The following is a 23,401-nucleotide window of genomic DNA, read 5'->3' on the forward strand; positions in this document are numbered from 1 at the left end:
TAGCACTGGAATCCCATTTTTGAAAAGTTTAGCTGTTGCCAGCATTCTAGGATACCTCTGATTAGTGTGCCAATATTTCTTGAGTGCCAAAAGCACTGTACTGAGATACACCTTCTGTTTGGGTGCATTGAACCCCAGTGTTCTGCCCTTGGTGTGTTCTCCTGCCTGATTGAACCAGTGGAGTGCAAATCCATGTGAGCTGGCCAAGCACACCTAATAAATAGTTTGGTCTCCTTGAACAGAGGATTCACTGCTGAGGCAGCTGCCATCTTATTATCCAGTTTCTCAATGTTTTGTCTCATCTCCAGAATGACAGTTCAGGTTATTTTTTTTGCCTGGAGGAAATCAAACGCTTCTGTGAGGATGCCTAACAACTGGGATGTGAGAGAGGGAATTGTGCTTTCTGCTTATTCCACAGATGCCATTAACGTGTGTTGTGCTCCAAGGTGTTCAGGCAGCAAGCATAATATTGCTCAATCTAAGATATTGAAACAAGGGCTGTAGCTCAGATTTCCCTTATGCTGGTAAGGTACATGGAGCTTTCACACTCTTTACTCCAATTTCTATTTAATTATTTCGTGTGAAATATTTAATAGAAAGAACAGCATATTTCTTTACAGGCTGTAGAATGTTCTGGAAGTGGCAAACATCTTGTGGTTATTAAGGCACAGAAAAGTGAAGCAGCTCATTTAAAGTCATGCAAAATGCGTCTGATAGCTAGAAATGGAATAGGCATATTTTTTGCTTAATCCTCTCTTAGCTGTGAACTCATTTTCTTGCTCAGGATTAGTGCCATTGGTATTTACAACTGTAATTTTGCTCAGCTGCATTTATTTTGCAGAATGTAGAGGTAGATGGGGTGCAATATCTTATGGATTACTACAGTGTGGGTACAGCCACTGATATGATTTCTGTATCCTTACCTGTCTGCTTTGCTTGTTTGGTCACAGTAATCAATTCTTGTGCTTCAGTACCTCATTCATCCCAGAAACTCATTGCCTACTCTACTTTTCATACTTAAGGGCATACAAAAAGCAGTTTTTCATTTTGGGAAGTTCAGCTCCTTTAAGTACCTTCTGGACAGGTTGACATTGTTTTCAGTTGTTTTTCTAGGCATAACTAACCAGATACTGCTTGGAAAACACTGGGACTAAGTCATAGACTATTTCCAAGGAAAGGAGAACTTGTACTGAAGATATGCAGGGAGCTATTTAGAGCTGCCTCAGACTGGTTATTTTTCCTTTAGGATATGGAATAGTGTCTGTGGCTTCACAGCTGTTGAGCTCTGGTGAATTTTATGTTAAAGAGTTCTGGTGGCAAGGGACAAACATGGCTTTGTTCTTCATTTTCTACAAATTAAATTATTTGGAAGGGATGTGAATATGCATTGGCATTTTTGTTGATTTTTAAATTTCTTTTCCATTAAACAGTTAGACAGTTAAAAAGTTAGCCACAGAAATCATAATCTGCTGTAACTAAATACATAAAATCCAATAAAGCTATGGGGAAAAACCTTGAAGGCACTGACAGAGGAATATAGAAAATGTGTGTCATTAAAAAGAAACAAAAAAAACCCCAACACCAAAACATTCTGTAATTCATAATTATGCTAGTCAAATAAACACAATAATGTTTTCATAGAAAGAAAGGATATTTGCCTCTTGTATAGTAAGCAAATATTAAAAAACTGTGTCTCCAGATAATTCTATCACTTCTGTAAGCGCTGTGTCAAGAAGGTTTCCTTCTCTGTAACTCACTTCCAAGGACAAGGAGGAAGTGTAGGGATAGCAACTTCTCAGCTAATAAATTTTTGGAGAAAGAAATATTAGAGGGAATGCTTGTTCTATGTAATCCCATGCTTGTTTTTATGTAAAAGTGCATGTTTTTTTTTTTCTTTCTTTTTTTTTTTTGAAATTGTATTATTCCTTGAGCTTATACTGAACAATGGAAGACCTAAAAATATGCAATGCCACTAGATGAAATAGTTTTAAATGGTTTCTAAAAGTATTTTTTTCATTCAGAATCTTAGGTATTTCAGTTCCTGTTTTATTACTGCCATAAATAGCATTCTATAGCACAACAAGCAATCTGTTTTAACAAAATAATAAACAATCCAATCAGACTAAATTCTTTTTGAGCAAACCAGGTATTAATCTTTTTCTAGAAATTCCAATGAAGTAATTAATTTTCTAATATCTTTTGATTGTGATGATTGAACTTGAAAATTACTAGGAAAGCAATGTTACAGCTATTTCTATCTGTCAAAATCCAGGACTGTTATAAATCTCAGGAGAGAGCTTTTCTCACAAGAGTTATTACACCAATTCTAGATCAGTTGCTGGACAAAATGAACCTCTAAAGTTTTAGAAGTTCATAAAATGTTAAGTGAGTGTTTTTTAGCCTGTTCTTAGTTGTTCTGGTGGACAACTTAATCCATCCTCTCATCAGCATTGTTTTTTTGCTCCTCAAAGGAATGTTATGCAGTATTTTTCCTTTGACATGTGACAGAGCTACAGTTTAGTGTTATCTCTTGCAAGATGATAGCATGAACAATAAAAAAGAAATGTTTTGCAGTAAGATTTTGGTTATTTTAGAAGAAGTTAACTTGGACCAGGGACCCAAACTTGTAACATTCCTGAAATTTGGCTAAACTAGTGAGCACAGGACTCTTTTATGCAGTATGAGTTTTGTGAAAGCAAAAACAGAAGCCTGAATGGAATGCTGAAATGAGTATTAGAGCTCATGTGGATGAAGAGCTGCTATAAGACCCATCTCAATTTTACCTTTATTTTGTTAAACTATATATAGATTAGGCACAGTCATGTCCATTAGTAATTCCTGTCTTCCCCTCATGTAAGCATAAAACTAGTTTAACAGAGTTTCCTGGGAAGAGCATGATGCATCCAAAGCACACAAGCCCTCATCCAGCTTCCTGTCTGTAGGTAATGCTGCAGTCATTTTGGATTAGCGATAAACGGTCATGAAATTGGAAACAGGTTCTCCCAGCTTTACACAAGAATCTGCAAAAACATGAGTACTTGTACCCAGAATGTGTGATTCCAATTCAAACATCATAAAATAATATACAGTGCATGCTTAACTGCATTCAGGGCCGTAAGAACATATTAAATGACATTGCCAGATGCCAAAGACAAATACAATTTCAGCATTCAAGTGCATAGGAACCTGAAAGAGTCTATGGCTTAACTTGAACTACTGTCAAGGCTTTATTTCAGTAAAACTATTTTGTTAACCCATCACTTTTTGCCTTTTATTTCTGTTATCATTCCACTTGTTCTTGGCACATATGTTTCAGTGTTACACTGTATGTCTGAAACTGTTCCGATATGGTCTGAGTGCTGTTTGAGTGACCTCTTGTCTGCATTCCTTGAAGCTCTTAAACATGCACAAATCCCCTCCCACAAGAATGGTAGAGATAGTGGGGATGTGGGGATGTCTTCATAAGTTTTGATGTAATATGTATTGGGTTTTTTGTTTTTTTTTTTTTGCAGGCTATGTAAGTGAATTACCACCCACAAGTTTTAAGCTGAATAGGTTTCATTTCTGGTTTCAGGTTGTGCAAGGAGGGAGATGTGAGAGAGGAGAAGGCGGATGCAATCATCTTTGGTCTTTCATAGAGCTACTGTCGTTTCTACAGGGCACTGCTGGGATTGTAAAAACAGCAATTAGAAATGTTGATCTGAACACCAGCCCTGTGCAGTTTGAGAGAAAAATACAGGTACAGTGAGTGATTCATACTATTCATTATGCTAAGGATTTGGAGCATGAAACTATTCAAATACTGAATCCAAACTAAAGAAATTTATCATAATAAAATGATGCAAGTTGGGAGGGAATAATCTGAGAAATCACTTACTCTGGGTATCTCATCAAAAAAATGGGGAGGGGGTGAGGAAGGAGGTGTCATTTGCCAGCACATAAATCTAAACCTGGAACTCAGCTGAAGCAGTCCAAGATGAAAAATCAACATCTTTTTGCTCATGCTTCCTGAAATGTTCAGGCTGCAAAAGATGAATGCTAGCAAACCAAGCAGTCTCATCCACAAGATAAAATAATAATGAAAGAAGGATATGAGGAAGACCTGTAAAAAAGACAGACTGCTGCTTTTCAAAATACTTTCTTTCATGTTTGAAATGTATTAGGAATGTTCATAGGCTTTGAAAATGGTCCTGACTTATAAGTTCAGAACCCGATGATAGCATTTGTCCCAGTAGGAACTGAACAGGTATCCTAATGATATAAATCAATGACCTTCAGCTGAAAAGATCCCATGTAAATGTGAGTATAAAAGAAACCATGGTAAATGTGAGTTTAATTCCGTGACTTAATTTTTGTTTTTAAATCTCTTTCACTGATATCACTGCGTCTGTTTGGTAATTGCAAACTTGCAATCACTATTTTTCCATATCCTGCAATTTGTCACACCAGTAGAGGTTTTGAAGTTTTCCCATCTACTGCTAGTTTCATGGTACTGAGGAAGTGACAAATGCTTTTCCTACAAGACTTGGGCAAATATTTCAGCTCTATCAGCACCCAGAGATGGAACTGAAAGGCCTCATGGATGGAGTCCTTGCTAGAGGTCTGCGTCACTGATATATTTGAGACTTGAGTTCTGTTTATCCACGTCTCTTGCAAGCACTCCTGCAAGCTAGCGAGAAAGTGAATCTTCAGCAATTTGCTTTTCCCTTGTATTCTACAATAAGAGGTCATTTACTTTTTTTTGGAGCAAAATTTTGAAATTTCTTTTCGAAGCCAAAAACCAAAAAAAGAAAAAAGCCAAAAGCTTTTGATGTGAATCAGAATTTGAATTACTTGGAAATAGAGTCATATTTTATCTTTCATTCTTCCCCGCTATAGATACAGCCTTGACTCCAGAAGTTAGTTATAGAAATAAGCTAGCTTTGTAAATCATTATCTTATGAAGCAGAGTAACTAATCAAAACTTTACCACCAGATACTAGGACGCTGTAAAATAGATTTTCTGTACAATTTGAATATTCTCTTTTCTTGTATAGAATCTGATTTTACAGTCAAATGGCAGAGGAAGAACATGGAAGCCTTATGCATTTACTGGTTAAACACCATCTTTCAAACGTATCTTTCATGGTCCTTATGAGAATCATTCTACTGTTATACCTTTTCACATACAACAGCTGTGTCAGAAAGCCCAAAATGTCATTTCACAGTTACATTCTGGATTTGCTTTAATAATCTCAAATTATGTGTGAAGCACAGCAAAACTCCCCCCAGATAATTCCTTCAATTTTCTGTCTGATCTCAGATGCTTATCTTTAGAATATGACCTTAAACAGACATGCTAAAGCACTGTGAAGAAAATAAACAAGTAATTTTATACCACTTTTTTTTTTTAGGCATGTTTCTGTTCTTTCTATTTTAGGCAAGTTTTGTTTTCCTACATTGTCCCTTATCGGCAAGCGAAGCAGTTCATTTTTGTAGGAATGACAGAGATATTTCTTTAGGCTTTCATTTCTCAAGTTTTCATATTTTACTCTCATTCTCAGAGAAATTAGGTTAACTGAACTAACTAGTATGATAATTAAGTGATTCTAACAGTATCTTGTTCTAATATCAACTGTAAACTGGGTTGTATTGGTATTACTGAAAGATTCATTTTACCTGTAGCCTTTTTTGCATGTGTAATCATTATGGAACTGCAAACACTGAAGGTAGTAACTTAGGAAGCATGCTTTTGGTCAGACTGCTGTCCTTCTTTTCTTTAGGGAGATCAGAAGATATGCAGAGTGGCATAAATGGAATTTCTCACGTGTAAAGCTTTATTTCCTTGTGGTTCTGCTGCAGATGCAGCTTACACTCACTGCACTGATGTAATCTAACAATCTAACAATGGAAGCTAACTCAATGGACTAACCAGAATGAGGAGTGTAAAATGGGGTGGACTGGGAATTGTCCTGAGGCAGCCAATGTTGTATCTCAACTTCATGTTCTGTAAATTGCACCAATTTCTTAATGATTATGGATCCAGAAGTCTGATCAGGTACTATTCGCATAATCCAGAGACTGATTCAGATGACATGAATGACAGCTGTGACAGTGACAGCAATCAGAGGTCAGTGAATTGCTGGATCTATCAGCTGCTGTGAGGCTTCTGTGGGCTTCTAACGTAATTCCTACGTCTACAGCCTTAGTAGCGTTTATCTTGAAGATCAGAGATATGGCAGGAGGTAAGGACAAACAAAATGCAATTGGAACTTAGATTTACCCATGTTAGATATTCCATATTTGAGGTCTCCACAGCATTCCTTACTCAGAGGAGCTGCTGAATAGAAGAAAGAACAAAGGAAAGTAGTAAAATACCTCAGTGATCCACATAAAATAAGTAAATGAATAAATCCTGATTGTGCAGGTTTTGGTTACTTTTTTTCCCCAGTGCTGAAGGGACTGGCAGACCAAACACTGATTTTCTTTGCTTTAGGTTATGGAATGACTGCAGGAGTTCTGGCATTGGAATTTTAACCCTTTTTGTTCTGGTAGCCCTTACACTGACCTTAATGTTTCCCATGGGAAATAAGTGAAATTACTTAATCTCCTTGTATGGGGCTAGCCACACGTTATTGAAAATGATCTACTATTACTGTGCCAATGAATAAAATGTCATAAGAAATTTAGGCAGAACTGAAGAATCAACTAATTGAAGGACAAGTCAGTGAAAGTCAGAGAAATTTCATCTGTTTTTAATATCTACGTAGGCTCAAATTCAGATTTTATTTAACTTGTAAATATGTAAACTGAAGTATACACAGCTCTTCCTACTATTACCTATCACATTATTTTTAATGAAGTTGAATTAAGCAATCTGATCAATAGTCAAAGTCATCAAGATTCACATTTAAACACAGATTGTATTGGTTGTTCCTGCTTTGAAAGGAACCTTAGAGGTTTGAAAATAATCTTAAAAAGATTATTTTAGGGGGTCTCTGAGAAAAAAAATACGTATTAGTAAAAACATTTTGTAACTGGCAATGTAGGATTATGTATTTATGTATCCCCAGGCCACATGTTGCATGGAGTTGCAACAATTCCTTACCCTTAGAGATGGCTGCTCATGACTTAAGAATGCGTAAATACAGAACACTCCCTGAATAAATGCTATGGTTAGGAGCCAAGGGCTCTGCAAGTTAACAGTGAATCATTGTTACTATTATTGTTTATGATACATTTTAATAGAATCGATGAACCAATATGCTGCAGCTCTATGTAGGAATGGACTTATTACAATGGTGAAAATTTGCACAGAGGCTACACTTGGTCTGCAAATTGTTTACTGGTAAGTGATGTCATCTGCTATCTACACACTCACAGCACCTTTTCATTTATAAAATCCCAATGGATTGTGGCCTTTTATTTCTTTCACAACCGTCAAAGAGTGCCTGGATAATGCAGAGTTGTTGAGTTTCATACGATGTGAAGTTTCTGCCAGTTCATACCCTTTATTCTTTTAGTGTGTGTCGTGAAAATAAAGCTGCTACCTCCATCAAGATTTTCTGAAGAACAAAGTGCAAGGACAAGTTTTTTTTCGGCATTACACCGAGGCAATGTGACTAACTTTTAAAAGACTGTATGATGTAACTGGGAGCATTTTGGCTTTTGCTGCATAATATGTATGTATGATCAAGATGAATGGAAAAGTCAACAAGGGAATATTTTAGGCTGAGTGTCAGGAATTGTTTCTTTACAGTGAAATCTTTTACAGTTGAGAATAGTCTCTGGAGAAAATTGATGAAAGCTCCTTTACTTGAGTCATTAAAACCTGGATAAACCCCTAGGAAAACACAATGTGGAACAGTCTTGCATTGGTAATGATATGAACTGAATGACCTATAAGCTCTTTTTCATCCCCAAGTTCCATGAAAGACAGATGCATAGATTGATAACTCCTTCACAGTTAGGAGTGTACTGCTAATGCAGCTCTTACATTTGCAGACCAGATTTTCAAAAGACATTTGGAGAATGGTGTCTGAAGTGGTAAATAACACAACATGATGCCAGCACTATTTGCACTTCAGGGAGTGTCTTTCAGCAAAAAAAAAGTCAGTATGTTCAGTGTTGTCCTCACTAGAGTGTTGCATTTTTCCCCTCTCTTAGGCATCTCAGTCCATGTGAAAGACCTTCCTGTGAACTCATGGAGCAGTGTCATTGCACAGACTTGAACATCTGTCTGTCACTTCACTCACACTTGCTCTAAAAAGTGCCTGTCTTGGAGGATCAATTCCATGAGTTTTAGAGTAGTTGATATGCCTTGGCCACACTAATGTCACCTCCCTAGTAGACAGAATTTATTTACTTGTATGGGGAATAGGGAAACCTGCGAATTAACTGAGAATGAATTGGAAAGGATTTTCCACTTGACCGAAAAGTTAAGGGAGCTTAGAAGTGAAATAAGAGCATACAGATGGAAACATTTCCCATTGCTGGTGTAGAGCCTTTTGTAGAGAATTTAAGCCACGTAATACTTGTTTGCTTTTCTCATTTGCCTTTCATAGATCCTTTAAAAGTAATTCATGGATGCTGATGAGAACCAGTAGTCTGTTCAGAAGGAACCATGAAAGAGATAGAAGTGGGCAGCTGTATTCTGTACAGTGATTTTTTGTTCATCAGAACGTATCTTCAACTCATTTTTCCCTTCTTTTTTAAAAGTAGCCAATACTGAACCTAGTCTTCTCACTAGGTTCAAGTTTTTGAACATGACAATTCTAAAATAAACAGAATGTTTTACAGAAACATTCCAAGCAGCTCAGGTTGATGCTTCTTTGAAGTCTCTGCTTCTGTCAGAGAAAGTGTCTCTGCTGTAGTCCCAGCTGAGGAGCTCCAACAGTGAGCACAGAAAGAGAAGAGTGGGTCTGCTTCCCTTTTAATAAAGGCTCCTCTCTACTGCAGGATAATAATAGGTGGTTTATGCCTTGTGATCACTTTTCTGTTCTTGTGAAATATAAACCAATATCAGACTTCTTTATGAGGTTTTGTATGACATGTATTTTGATTCTCTAATAATACTACAGAGCTGCTGCTGAACTCCCTGTCCTCCCTCAACTCAGAGGGGCATTTCTTTGTTTTATGTGTGTAGAGTGCATGGCAGTGTTAATGCTTCAGAGATTGGATAGGATAAAATGTCATGACCAGATGTTCTGATCAATATAATTATTTCAAAAGTAGATAGGAAGAGGGATATGATACAACTGTGCAATAATTGTCAGAACCTGAATACCAGCTGCTTCAGCAAAGGTGTTCCTGGTGAGATTTACTTTAGTCATCACTTCCAGGTGGAGAATTTATTGGCTGTTGATGTTAATTTTTTACTTTTTCTGGTGTTCTTTGGGTGATCTGGAAATCAGGATATGCACCTTAGCCAAAGGTGGCTAAAATCCCAGTAAAGATGAAATATCTTATTATTTAAATCATGTTTAGCTTTGGCAGCCAAGAAACTGCAAGTTTATCTACTTAAACAATATGCCAGGACTGTCATTTTGGGGATAAAGAAAAAGGGCTCAGGTGAAGTGTTGGATGTGGGAGAAAACAGAGGTAAATGTGTTTTCTTAAGATATGTTGGACTGGATAATTCTTAGAGTATTTCTAAAATCTAATTTAAATGAAGAATATTGTAATTATAAGAAATTCCATCTTTGAAATGAAACCAAAAGAATGAAGAATTTTAAATGATCCAAATGAAAAAGATGACTATTTGCTATCTTAGTTAGAAATATTCAGAAAGCTTCTATTTAATTAAATTCAAGTGTCAAGCTTTACAGCTGTAATTCAATGTTAGCATGATTTTAAAGAAGACCACTGCTGCTTATTACTGTCGCTTTCAGATGAGCTGAGAGGCATCTACTCGCCTAACGTCATTTAATTTAAAGGAGTACTTTTTAGGAAAAAAAGAGAGAAACTTGGAAAAGGAAACAAAAATCTTAACTAATTATTAATTATTACTATAGAAATGATAAATAATGATCATCAGAAAGATCTGACAGGACATAAACTGTGCTGAGAAATCACCTAATCTTTTTAGGTAACCTGCCAAAAGCTGTATATATCGTAATGTGTCATTTGCCTTATTGTGTTCATTTAAATCCTATGAACAAATACAGGGGAAGAAAGATCAGATTATTTTTAGTTGCCAGTATGTGACAAAGAACTTTCCCCAGTGCAGTGGATTAAAGAAATGGGCAGGGAGAAGAGAAGTTTGATATAACTCCAAAAAATAATTTCTTTTTCATGGTCCAGGCCATGAACTGTGGAATTAGTGGGAGGAAGAACACCAGTTTTCACCCAGACTGTCCTGGCAATTCTGTTTTTTGGCAGAGGAGCTGGGAAAGCTTTACAGCTGGGGAATGATGGTGGAATCACTTTGCCTGGGAAAAGGCTTGGAAAGAACAAGCGCATATGATGAAGAGGTCTTGCAAAAGAGGAGCATCCTTGGAGGTGGTTGGCACAGCCAATCCCTCAGCTGTGTAAAGGCACATTAGGAATCATGCTGTGGATGCCAACAGCATACCCTTTGGGAAGAGTTTTTGAAGTCTCTTGTAAAGTCTTACCTAACCTTGGGACAGAACAGTCAGAACATATTATGCTAAACCAATCATCTTAAGGCAGCAAAATGAAGTACTTTGAGCCTGTTTTATGAACAATCTTGCTATTTACTTCTCTCCCAATATGTATGTATCTATGCATAACCTATTTTGACTGTAAAGTATTTGAGCTTTAACACCATTTGAAAGTGTTACAATTGGCATAAATAGAGAATTTCTAGCATGCCAGATAAAGCCCGGTCCTTTGGAAAGATGAGATGGCAGTTATTCTGGTTCCCAGCAGGGGTTATGTGTCATTTATAAGCATTTAATCATATCTCAGAGTTCTAAAATAATGTTTCTGGGAGCACAGCCTATTGTTTTCATCAGCTCTGTCTCTTTGAGCACTTGTAAGCGAATAATTTGGGGAATCATCGCTTGCTCCTACACAGAAGGTTTTAGGACTTACAAGAAAATGAATAGAGCTTGAAAAGCTGCAAATTGCTAAATATTTCAGTTTCCAGCTCAGCAGTGAACTTTGATTAGGATCATGGTAAACAGGAAACAGCCCTGGTGGGCCAGGTTTCACAGGACTGCCTCAAGTGCTGTTAGAGTGTGATCCCACATGGACAGGTCCTGGATCAGAGCTGCAGCCCATGGAGTGGGTTGGGGGGAGCTGCTGCCTGTGGGGACCTGTGCTGGAGCAGTGCATTCCTGAAGGATGGGCACTGTGATATGGAGCCATGTTGAAGTGCTTGAAGAGCTGTGGGAAGTCCACACAGGATCAGCTGGGGAAGGATGGCATCTCCTGGTAGGGACTTCATGCTGAAGCATCTAGGAGGGTGATCATAAAGGAACAGATGAGAGAAATTGTTGTGTACTGACCGTGTCCCTCATTCTCTATTCTTCTGTGCTAGTTATAGGGAGGAGATAGAAGAGGGTGAATGGGGGGAAGAAGATGTTTTTAGTTTGCTTTTAATTCTTATTGCTCTGGTCTGTTAGCAGTAGGCAAGTAATAATGGTATGCTTCCTTTGCTGATTTTGTTCTGCCTGTTAAGGTAATTGCTGAGTGATGTCCTCGTTTCAACCTTTGAGATCTTTTCCATCATATTTTCTCCCTATCATTAATCTTAAACTAAAGACTGAAATCAGTCTAATGCAGTTTGAAAGCGAAGTAAAAGTCTTTAATTAGACTCTTGGTCAGTGAAGCCTGAAAACAGATCTTATTTCTGAGTTAAAATAACACGTGCTGATAATAAACATTTATTTTCTTATAGCTGGATGTGTCTGACTTCTTTTGGAGAGGAAGTATATCTGTGAAGAATTAGTAAAGTTCCAAAATCTGGTATTTTACATAAGAGTTGTCTGAGTAGTTGGTAACTTGTGCCCTGCAAAAGAGGGAAAATGATACTGCAACAAGGAGAAAAGAAATATTGCAGTGAAAGTGTGCTCAGCTGGAAAGCCAATTTGATACCAGCAATGCATAGCCTCCTCCAAATTCTGCAGCTGATGATATTATAGTGTGGTGCTGTTATCATGGCACTGAAATCTCTGTTAAATTATTAAGATAACATAAATACCAAACAAATAAAGAGATTTTTAATGAGTTACTCAAAACTGGAAGTGTGCATTTGGAAATACAATGGAACCTTGAATGTTTTCTTGATATCTTCTGACAGAAAGCTCTTGTCATTACTGCTGATCTAGTATTCCTTCCTCCTTATTGATGTCAAAAAGATTAGTCTTAGGAAATAAAGACATACTTTGGGATTTCTGGAGGCAAAAACAAATACACAGTCCTCATGCAGTAATAAGTGAATAAGATCCTATTCAAAATATTTTGCAAGAGGGGATGGGTTAGGAACTGAGGCACAAGGAGCAGAAGACTTTTCCTGAGGTCAGTTAGGAGGGAGGCAGCAGGAGGTCTGACAAGTGCTCTCCTGACCCATGGGACCAGACTCTGCAGAAGGTACAAAATGTTACTCAGGATTTAGACTAAAGTTTGTATGTGGCAATTGTGATGCTAATATGGTATGAAATAAAAATTATAGTAATATAACAAGCATGCTCTGATAATATAAATATATGTATAAATATGTAACCTATGCTTATTAATTTCCTTATATCCTGGCAGATTTGGCACCGAAGAAACATCTAGCAATAAATTTCTTTTGCAATATAGTGCACATTTAAAAGCACTTCTGATATTAAAAATAATTTCTTTGAAGTTTAACGTAAAATAAGAAAACTTTTTTTTTTTTCTTTTTTTTCTACTTCTACTAAATTGTACACAATTGTAGAATTGTAGAAAGGCTTGGATTGGAAAAGATCTCAAAACCTACCCAATTCCAACCAGATCAGGCTGCCCAGGTCCTCATCCAGCCTGGCCTTGAGAACCCCCAGGGATGGAGCATCCACAGTCTTTCTGGGCAGTCTGTGCCAGCGTTTCATCACCCTCTGAGTAAAGAACTTCCTCTAAACATCTAAACTAAATCTTTTTTTTTAGCTTAAACCATTCCCCCTTATTCTGTCACTATCAGACTATATAAAAAGTTGGTCTATCTCCTGATTAAAAAATCGTATTTCCAACTCAGCATTAAACCATGCTTAACTCTCAGTTGCATCAGCATAGCTGTTATTAATGCTTATCAACATGAATCAATCTTTTACTGTTAGTAGCTACAGTATGTGAAGTGATTGTTTTGCGATCAAGCTATTTTTAAAAAATGTAGTTCAGCTTCTTTCAATTTTGGAGGAAATCAGGAATGTGTGTTTACATGGAAAGTATTATACAAAAAAGGATTTTAAGGTATCCTACAAACTACCACAAGACTCGTAAATTAAGGGCTGTTGTTTCTGAACAATTATGTGAGCAAATTTAGATGCTGGGCTTTCAAAAGAAAATGCAAAGGTTTGCTTAGCAAGACCGATGGGCTGTGGAGGAGACTGTAGGCTGGCAAGGGAAAGCTTTAGCTTTGAAAAACAGTCTTTAGAGCTATTGATGGAATTTTATCTACATTGCAAGAGAAGGTGAAAAGGAAGTCTGAACTAGAAAGCATGTTCTAAGAATCTCATGCAGACACTGTTTAACCACGTAGTATTTTCAACACATCTAAACCTTTCATCGTGTCATGAAAGAGACAGAAACTAAAATACATAAGCTTCATGAATGAATCTGTATACCATGCTTATACTGCTAGGTGGTTGGTAGGGAGCAATTCTAATCCATGTGAGAGAAGTTTATTTTTAAAAAAGAATTGAAAAAATTAATTATATTTTATTAATAAATATAATTTAATGTATGGTGTGTATAATATTATAATTCATGCTACAGTCCATAGCTCAGTTCCAGTGTGTAGTAGAATCAGTGTAAAATCAAGGTAGATTGCTTGGGGGAACTTCGTTCTTCATTTATTCTGAAACAGAAAGTTGCTGAAAGTATTACACAAATATTCTAGACACACATCTCTCAGACTTCAGGGTCAAGATTTGTTTTTAAATATTTTCTCAGTCACCAAATTTCCTGAAAAAAGTGTATTATCCTTTCAATAGAAGAGTGAGAGGTTTTTTCATAAGTTTCTTCATAGGCCAAAATATACAAGCTTTGACTTAGACCTGATAGTTAAAAGGAGATGGTTATACAATTTAAAAGGGAAATTTTATTTGATTTACCACAGAATGGTATGTGATCTGCTTAGCTTTTTTTCCATTTGAAATGTCAGCAGGGAATCTGCTTTTTAATACCACTTGGTAAATAGCCAAGTGTTAATAAATATTGCATCCCAGCTTTTTGGGATCAAGGAACCTCAAATCACAGGAGAGAAATGGTATTATCTCTACTGCAGAGAGTGTTGGGAAGTGACGAGGCCACTTGGGAGCTTACAAATTGAACATGAGGTGCTTAATACATACAGTGAAATTTAGTCAGTTTAAATTGTCATAATTTTACCTTCTGAAACTAAAATATCTTCATCTAAGTAACTAAATAATATCCTTGAAAATCCTTTTCAGATTGACTCCATTTAATTTCTGTCAGTTTTGATGCTTTTGTTCTTCTGTATCTGTGGGAATACAGCACTATTGAATTACTCTTTAGCCAGTAAAGACCTAATCTACTGTGGGAATTAGCAGAGTCAGCAGTGAGCAGAGCAGGTGCATTGATAAATTACATTAGCAGAGCAAGAAATTTTAAGAATGGCACCCATTTAGTATCCTTCTCATGAAACAATGCAGCATCAAGGTTTTAAGTGTGGCTGCTGCAAACCTCTTGGGGATCCTAACACTTCTTTTCTTTTTTTTAGTGTATTTGTGTCAGTGTTTGATATTTTGTTAGTAGGTTTTAGTTCTGCTCCTGGTTTACTTGAAGGCATCTTTTGCCAGAAATTTCAAGAAAACTTATTTCACTACTGGAGGAGTAGGGGGGACACCTATAAAAGATTTCGGTAGATACAGAATTCTATATACCCACCCATGTGTTTCTCATTCCTCAAGGGTATTTTCTTCTTTTGGTGCTGGTAATAATTTTTCCTTTTCCTATAATTTTGAGTAACCCCATCAGTACATTTTATCGTGTTAGTTTGTTTTTCCAGTAGTTCTAATTTCATATGCATGTGAGACATTATCTGTGTTTTAAAACTGCTAAGAAATGACTGCAGTTCATAAATCTTATTCTTAGAAAATGAGAAACATAATTCTCATCTAATTTAAAAGCTTGGATGCTGTGGGTAAAGAGCATAAAATATTTAATGATTATGTGTAATTTTGTAATGTGTTAAACAAGGAGGTTTTTGCTTGAATCCACTTTCATTTACAAGAATCAGATGAGACTCTTAGAGGGGCTTTACAGAGTTGAGGAATTTCAGTGCATGCTGAAAATGGCATAGGTATGTTTCAAAAAGGCTGACTTTATTACATTTGAGACATCTCCAACAAGTGAAAAATAAACAGAGAACAGTGCCACTACTCACTGTGAAGAACTATATTAAAGTTTTCACTTCTGTTTTACTAGATTTATGGAGCAAGGGGGCTGCAGGGGTGACCTTTGTAAGCAGAGCCAGTGTCTGTCCCATATCAGATCAAATCCAGCTTCAGATGCTTCAACGGGGACTTGCTGCTGCCAGAGATGAGACAAGAATGATGCTGGTTGTTCCTCTGTGAGAGCATATGGAAGAAAGGGAAAAACTGCTGTATGGCAGCCACTGGGAGAGGAGTGAGGACGCATGAGAGAAGCAGCGTACACCCACCAAGTTCAGTGCAGAATGAGAGCAGGAGGTGCTTCAGGTGCAGAGCAGAAGCTCCTGCAGCCCAGGAGAAGCCCATGGTGGAGCAGGCTGTCCTTCTGCAGCCCATGGGCACTTTGTGGAGCAGATCTCTAGCTGCAGCCATGGAGGGGCCCCGATGCAGCAGGTGGTCTGGGAATGCTGCTGCCCATGGGGGACCTGTTCTGAAGCAGTGCCTGAAGTGTGGGCCCTGTAGTATGGAGTTGTGTGGGAGTACTATTTGGAGAGCTGCAGCTTGTGAGAAGCCCATGCAGGATCAACTGCATGGGAAAGGGATGGCATCCCATGGAAGTACCCTTGTGGAACAGGAACAGCTACCACAGAGGAGCAGTCAAGATGAAGCACTACGAACTGGCTACAGCCCCTGTTCTTTACTCCTCTGTTCTGCTAGCAGGGAAGCTGTAGAAAAGGGTGAATGAGGGGAAAGATGTTTTCAGCTTGCTTTTAATTTCTTACTGCTCTTGGCTATTAGCAACATGTAAGATATTGAAATAATCTCATTTGACTGCATATGTTTTGACAGTGTTGGTAATTGGTGAGTGATCTCCCTGTCCTTCTCTCAGTCCTTGAGCTTATCATATATTCTCCCTAATACATTTAGCAAGAGGAATGACAGAGCAGCATGGTGGAACTTTGCTATCTGCAGGTGTGAAGCCATGACACTATCCAGAAAAGGTTTGTAAGAAAAGTCATCATTTCCTTTCTGATTATTTCTGAAACTGGACAAGTTTTTGCTCCTCTTTGCTTCACAGCAGTGTTCTTTCACTTTGGCAAGAGAAAATGGAGATAAATGAAAGAATAGTCTTCACACCGCTGTGAAAACTATCTATCTGCTTCCATCCCAAAGGTAAAGGAGAACCTAAGATCAGTTTAGCCAGGTTAGATCACTTAGCCAACATCCTGTCTCTCAATCCAAAAGTAAGTTTTTATAGAAAAAATAAAGTGAAAGCGGATCCTGAATAGCAATGATTATATAAAGGATGAATGTTGCCCACCTGTGGGTTAAAGTCTAGCTTCTGTGCAAGGAAAAGAGAACGAAGATCTCTGTCCTCACCAGTCTGTCCAGGTTTTTCTGAATCTTCCAAGTATATTATCTTAAATTTTGAGATGAAAGGTGGTACTGTTGTATCAGGATGATGATGGAAAAAGTAGTCTTGTGAGGTTGTTCGTTTTAATTGCTTGTTTTAGCGCTCCTGAGCTGATACATTTAGAGCATCGAATCTGATGGCTGCGATATTCTTGTTCCTGACTGATAATCAGTGCTTTAGAGAAAAATGTTTGTGGACAAAGTTAAGATTGCATTTTCTCCATGTGCTGTATTCTACATTTATTAATGCTAAATTTCTTCTGTCACCTTACTCCCCAGTCACTTGGGCTTGTAACTTCGGTGTCTATAGTGGGGTCTCTTCATATTATTCTGTATAGCAGTTCGAATCTTTGCATTTCCTATAACAAACCAGAAGTTTTCTTGGGAGTGAAGAGACCTGTTTGTTGCATGTCTTTTTTCTGGTTTGGCTAAACACTTTGAAGAGTAGTTAATGGAGGAAGACAACAGTTAGAGAATTTTACAGATTCTAATGTTACTTCATGATTAAAACAAAGACATCAAAATCTCACATGCTGTTTTCTGTCTGTTAGAGAATCAATTCAGCTACATGTAACTTTAGGTTCTTATTACTACAGAGGTGAAAAATGCAACCTTAATGTGCCTTGTAATCAAATCCAAAACCTTGAATCCCAACCCACAATGCAGTTAAATGCTCTGGGATATTGTTCTTTATCTTCTTGGAGGTAAAATAAATCCATGAAGAAAATGCAGTAATTCTTCCATGTGTTTGGACATGCTTGTTCCCCTCCTGTTCATGAATGTTCTTTAATGTTTTCTCCACTAGTGGGTTTCTCTTAGCCTTGTGCAGATACCTGATGAATGATCGACATCCTGGAGCCTCTGTTCTCTTGGGGCTCCCAGCCTAACCTTGAAGCCTTCAGGTGTCACATATATTTGGTGCCTTGGAATTTTTTTTCCTACTATTTTAATCCTCTATCATCCATCTGTTAACAATTGCTGTATGTTTTGTTTCATCTCAAGAAACATCTGGAATAGTTGTACATATTTAGTGTTTTGTTGAAAGGATCTTTTTTATTTGGTCTCATATGTCATTTTTCTTCTTTCATATACTTTGCTTAGCTACCTATTTTCACTTAAATATATTGGGTCATGAATTTGTGAAGTGGATCCTTGGCCTGCCATCAAATAATATGTCTTTGAGCAATTGATTATTTACACAGCTTTTTAGTAGTAAGTTTTCAATATTATCTAAGAGATGCTTGATACCCTTTTCAAAAAAAATTCAAATCTTTTTTAAACAACCAGCTATTGTGACCCAAACTAACCTTAGCAGTGCAAGCATTTCAAAATAAACTGATAAGCAATTAGTTGACAAAAAACTCATTAAAGGCAGAAATACAGAGTTTATCTAACACTATGGCAGCTATGGTAATTTTAATTCAAAAGTAGTAATAATTATAGTGTAAATCTTTGGTATAATAGCCTGTTGCATAGAGGATCTTTCTGGGGGAATAAATTAAAAAAAGTTGTATGTTCAGTGACTATCTCAGTTCCCTGGTTTTCAAGCTATATGTTGGAGGACAATGTTTCAAGCACCAGGCTAACAAATAGTAATGAAATGATAATTTGCCTTAGAGAAAGGAGAGGGGGGTGTGAAAAGCCTCTGGCTCACTTGACAACGTAGATGTAGAAGTATCCATAAGCCCCAAAATTTAAATGGAGTCTCTGAATCAGAGGCCATTTATCTTTACACTGTGTCAGCTAACTGTGTTTCTGCTGACTGTGTTTCTGGTGTTGTGGAGATGCATCTGAAATGGAAATACTGGCCTTTTCTTTTTTTTTTTTTTTTTTTTAATTTGACAACATACTCTACTGTATACCTCCCTTACTTCCTTGTCACTTTTTTTTTCCCCCCTATTGTTTTCCTAACCAATACTTTGAGAAGAGAAAAAGATTTTGTAATGAACCATAAGCATATAAAATTAGTTATCACTCTTGGCTAATGCATTTAAGTACTTCACTTTCAACCTGATTTTTAAACTTGCTCGTCTGTACCAATGGCACTTATGTTTTAGGATGGAGGTCTGATGTCGCTGTAAGCATTAAGATTTAGCCAATTTCTGTTCCAATGTAACAACTCCTCGGAGCTGCAGGAAGTTTTATTTCTGTTACACATCTGCAGTAAGAACCAGGCACTGGAAATCTGAGCTCCTGAAGGGCCCGGGTCTCAGAGATATTGATCATCTGCTGCAGCTTTTTGTCTGCTTTCAATTCCCATTGCAGTCAGCAGGAGATGAGGTTCTCAGCACCTTGCAGGATCAGGCTCGCAGAGGCTGCGTTTGGAGAAGTCTGTCTGCTTATCTATTCAGCTGGCTGGATGATCTCTCATCAGATGGCTCCATATGTTATTGCACATCCCAGGTATTCCTACTGTCAGCTGAAGATAAAACAATGTCTGCATTGTCCGGACTCAATTTGAAAAGTTAATAAATGAAAGCAAGTTAGACTAATGGATTTAGGTTTATTTGAAAACATTTTTGATGGTTTTTTTTAATGTGTTGCTACATTTTAGAATATTTCCCTATTCACAAGAGAGGTTTTTTCTAGGAATCTCTCTATTTTAGCCGTTTTCTTGTTTAGCAACTAAATAATTAAAACAGTTTAATATATATATATTTTTTTTTTCAAAGGAGAGATTAAGTCCCAGATGAGGTTTCAGTCCTGTATAGAATAACAGCCATGTAGCAATGAAACATGCAAGTAACTCTAGGACTCCAGTTCTTCAAAGTAATAGAGGTAATTCTTAAGTGACAAGGTCCTCAAAGCATCTTCCAAAAAAATACTGAAAATTTAGAATGACTGGAAATGAAAATTCCACCTGGATACAACTTGTGGGAGAAAGGAAAACAAAAGATTTATATGGAAGATTGGAGAAAAAAGATTTTTTTCAAAATCAGTCTCAAAAAATATGAACAATTTTATAGACTTGAACGTTCCTTTTAGCTTCTTCTCATAGAAGACTTTATGAATAATGAAAGTTTTTGACTTGTTGCAGGAACACTTGTGCAGGAGATGATAGTGGATAATTTCATGATCCCTTTTTCCTTACCTTCTCTGAATAAATCATTTGGTATTGTAGATTATGCTAAAGTAAAAGCTAATTTATATTTTACGAATTTATAACATTTTAACTATAAACTGTTATAGAAAATTTAAAGGAAAAGCTATGGCTGGCACTTGACACTGAAAGAGCATTTTTAGAAAGAGGCTTTTAGAAGTTTGTGGCACCTGTAAATTCTGTTGAGCTCAAGGAAAAATTTCAGAGAACCTAAAAAAAAATAAAGTGTTTTAAATTAAGAAATAAAAGTTGAAAGGATGACTGAACTGTCCAGCTTAACACTTACTGAGTAAACACGTCCTGTCTTGTACCTAGCTACTTCAACTATATTTAGCATATACTCACTCTACTTCTGATTTCCTTTCTCAACTAGAACAGAAATTCAAGTTGCCTTCCCAGTAAGAGTTCTGGTCTTGAGTTTTCCTGTTTTCACTGGAGTCATACATGTGTCATAGCCAAAATGAACAGTGTACTGATGGTGAAAGCTGGCAGTCTGAAAGAAGTACCTCTTTTCCACACACTGACTCCATCCTCATGCTAAACCATTATGTTGATAATGCAGTTTCCATTTTCTGAGTTGCAATACTGCCAAAGATTTTGGTCTGTGCAGAGCAAAACCTTCTATATAAAAATGGCAAAGTTAAATCAGAAGGATGTTGGAGTCAACATTTTAGATGCAGAACAGCTAAGAGAGAAAACGTGGTGTTCAGTTAGATCTCTGCTAAGCCCAAAGTATGTACCTGAGTTACTTTTGTGTGGAAACCACCTTTGTGTAAGATGAGTGAAAAGAGGAAATGATGCATGTCTGGCTCTCTCCACAGTTTGGACTTAGGGCATTGCCAAGATGAGCACTGAAGCAGGGAATACTCCTGTATCCAATCATGTAGTTGTGGTCATGGTGGCCCTGCTGTGCATCTGACATGTCTGCTCTGAGGCTTGGAGTTATGATTCTGCCTCACTGAGCTGAGCTTTTACTCATTCAGTCTCTCAGAGCCTCAGCTGCCCACCCATGAGAAGAGGCTGTGCAGTACAGCCTGGAGCACTCATGCAGCAGTCTGTCTTCAGAAAGGAAGTGGTACTGTGATATTGTTAATGAGTAGGTGAGCCTGTATGATACAACATGAAGCGTAACTGGTGTCACTCAGAGCAAGAAATTGCAACATTTATAAGAAATATTCCTTGTTTAAAATGAAATAAAAACCATTTGAAGGAACTGTTCTCCATGGAATTAGACTCATGAGCAGGGACGGAGGTTATGTACAAGTCATTCTGAATCATTCATTCTCTCACAGAGTATGTTAAACCAAGTTAGATTAAAAGCAGCCTCTTAATGAGTGGGCAGCATAAGTACCTTCACAAACCAGGTCTTTTCACAATGATTGTGTGTTTGGTTCGCTCTCAAGAATAGTTATTCTAGACTCTCTGAGGAAAAATTTATTTGTGCCTTAATTTAAAGAAAATATTTGAAAACCCAGGTACTGCTTGCTCTTGCTTTTCCCAACCGGAAGAAATATTCCTGCTTTCAAGCAGTTTTAACAGCTGCAAGGAAGCCACAGTCATCTTTGATCTGTCAATGAAATTAGTTTTCGTTGTTAATAAAACCTGATATCTTGGACAGGATGTTTAAGAAATGATTGTGGACCAGTTTCAGCCATCAGTGTGCAAACAGGAGTCAGCGTTAAACTTATGTTTAGCAGAACAGATATGCAAGCTAAACACACAGAGCAAAGTGAGTCCCTCCAGAGAAGCATGCAGCCAACCTTGCTGTAGGCCGCTGTTCCCACTGAGGTCTGTCGTAAATCTACCATTGCCACAGCATCAGCTGCTGTGACTGTAGAGCTGCTGCTGGTGGGGAGCTTGCATACCCCTAAGCAGCTGCCTGGAAAATTTAACTTATTTGCCCCTGACTGCTTCAGGCTTTTGCTCAAATATGACTTTATTGATAGGAATGTGGACACTTCAAGGATTAGGTATAGGTTTTCAGGCTATAGGTTCCTAAGTGCTTATCTTGATTCAGGTTTGATGCTGGTACAGTGCTTGTCTTCAGGAGAAAAAAAAAAGAACAAAAGTTTAGCATAGCTAAACAGTCATTTTTAACATCTGAGAGACAATTCCAGAAAAATTCATGGGACAAAAGAGTTGACAGTTGCAGTACATGAGATACTTGCCCAGTAGTATATCCAAAGAGACAACCTAGCAGAGCTGTATTTGGGAAATATAAGAACTGTTGCTGATTTTACAAAGTTATATAGTACTTAACCTGGTATTCCCAGATGAGAAAGCATAAGAAGAAATCTATGTTTAGAAGTGAGGATGGCTGAAAAGAGGCAATCTGGAGAGGTGAAAATGTAATAATTTCCTCCAGCAGCAAACACAGTGGAAATGAAACTCGTCTGTCTGTATGTTGTTACCTTTTGAGATACTCTAGAGTATTTTGCAGGGCCTCCAACTGCCGTTCCAGAAGATCTTGAGTCTCCAGTATGTTCCATGCAGACATTTCAAATGTCTTTCAGCAAACCATATGTAGTAAGAGCTTTTGTTTAGGCAATGGAATCCCAATATAATTGACTTTTTGTGTGCTGACTCTTACATGTGAGAAATTAGACTCGACAAAGTACGTATGCTCCTTTTAGTTCATTTTATTGGAAAAAGAGAAGCCTAAAAAAACCAAACCAAACCAAAACAAAAAAAAAAACAACAACTAAGAACTTAAGTAGTATGCTGAATTTGGGCCAGGTAAGGAAGTTCATTGCACACAGCAGCTAAGGCCAGAGAAGCTCCAATGTACTCATCCAGCCTTCAGTGGAATGCTAATCTTAAAGAAACTGCTTTCATCACATGTGAGAAAACAATACATATTTGGGAATTTACCTGGGCTATACTGGGAGTACAGATCTACTAAGTGCAGGTGAGGGTTGTACCTATATATCCTGGGAACCTGGGATAATATCCTGGGATGTACAGGATTCTTTAAAATTGTGAGCATCAACAGTGTTTATGATCTGACTTTGTAGACTATTTTTTTCATCCTAAGTATGACAGGATGTGATTATCCACCAAAAGAGAAAATACTAATGCCCCATATTGAGTGAGAAACCAAAAGCAAACCCCAAGAATCTCGTTTGTGCTAGGCCAGAGGAACTGAACATGTTTAAGGCCAAGTTTGTGTCTCCTCATCTTTAATCAACTCTGAGGAGAGCTATGCTTTTAATTCCAGAAACATATATGACAAATAAGATCACACTTAAGCTTTAAGAAGGCAAAGGTAAAACTCATTCAAATATTTCAGTATTAACTTTGTGCTATATTTAATATATTCTGATATGTCTTTCAATCAGACAGCATCTGTTCATTCTCCTATGTTATGAAG

General features: G+C 37.3%; 1 long non-coding RNA gene across 1 annotated transcript in view; it reads left to right on the plus strand.

Moving 5' to 3' along the window:
* Positions 1-23,401, plus strand: part of LOC146544466 (uncharacterized) — a 58,349-nt gene that overhangs the window by 24,139 nt on the left and 10,809 nt on the right. Inside the window, exon 4 of the long non-coding RNA XR_014882780.1 lies at positions 3,575-3,739. This is a non-coding gene — a long non-coding RNA (uncharacterized LOC146544466). The remainder of the gene's footprint in view (positions 1-3,574; positions 3,740-23,401) is intronic.

This window comes from Meleagris gallopavo, chromosome 4 (assembly GCF_905368555.1).
Source record: "Meleagris gallopavo chromosome 4, MGAL_WU_HG_1.1, whole genome shotgun sequence".
Lineage (NCBI taxonomy): Eukaryota > Metazoa > Chordata > Aves > Galliformes > Phasianidae > Meleagris > Meleagris gallopavo.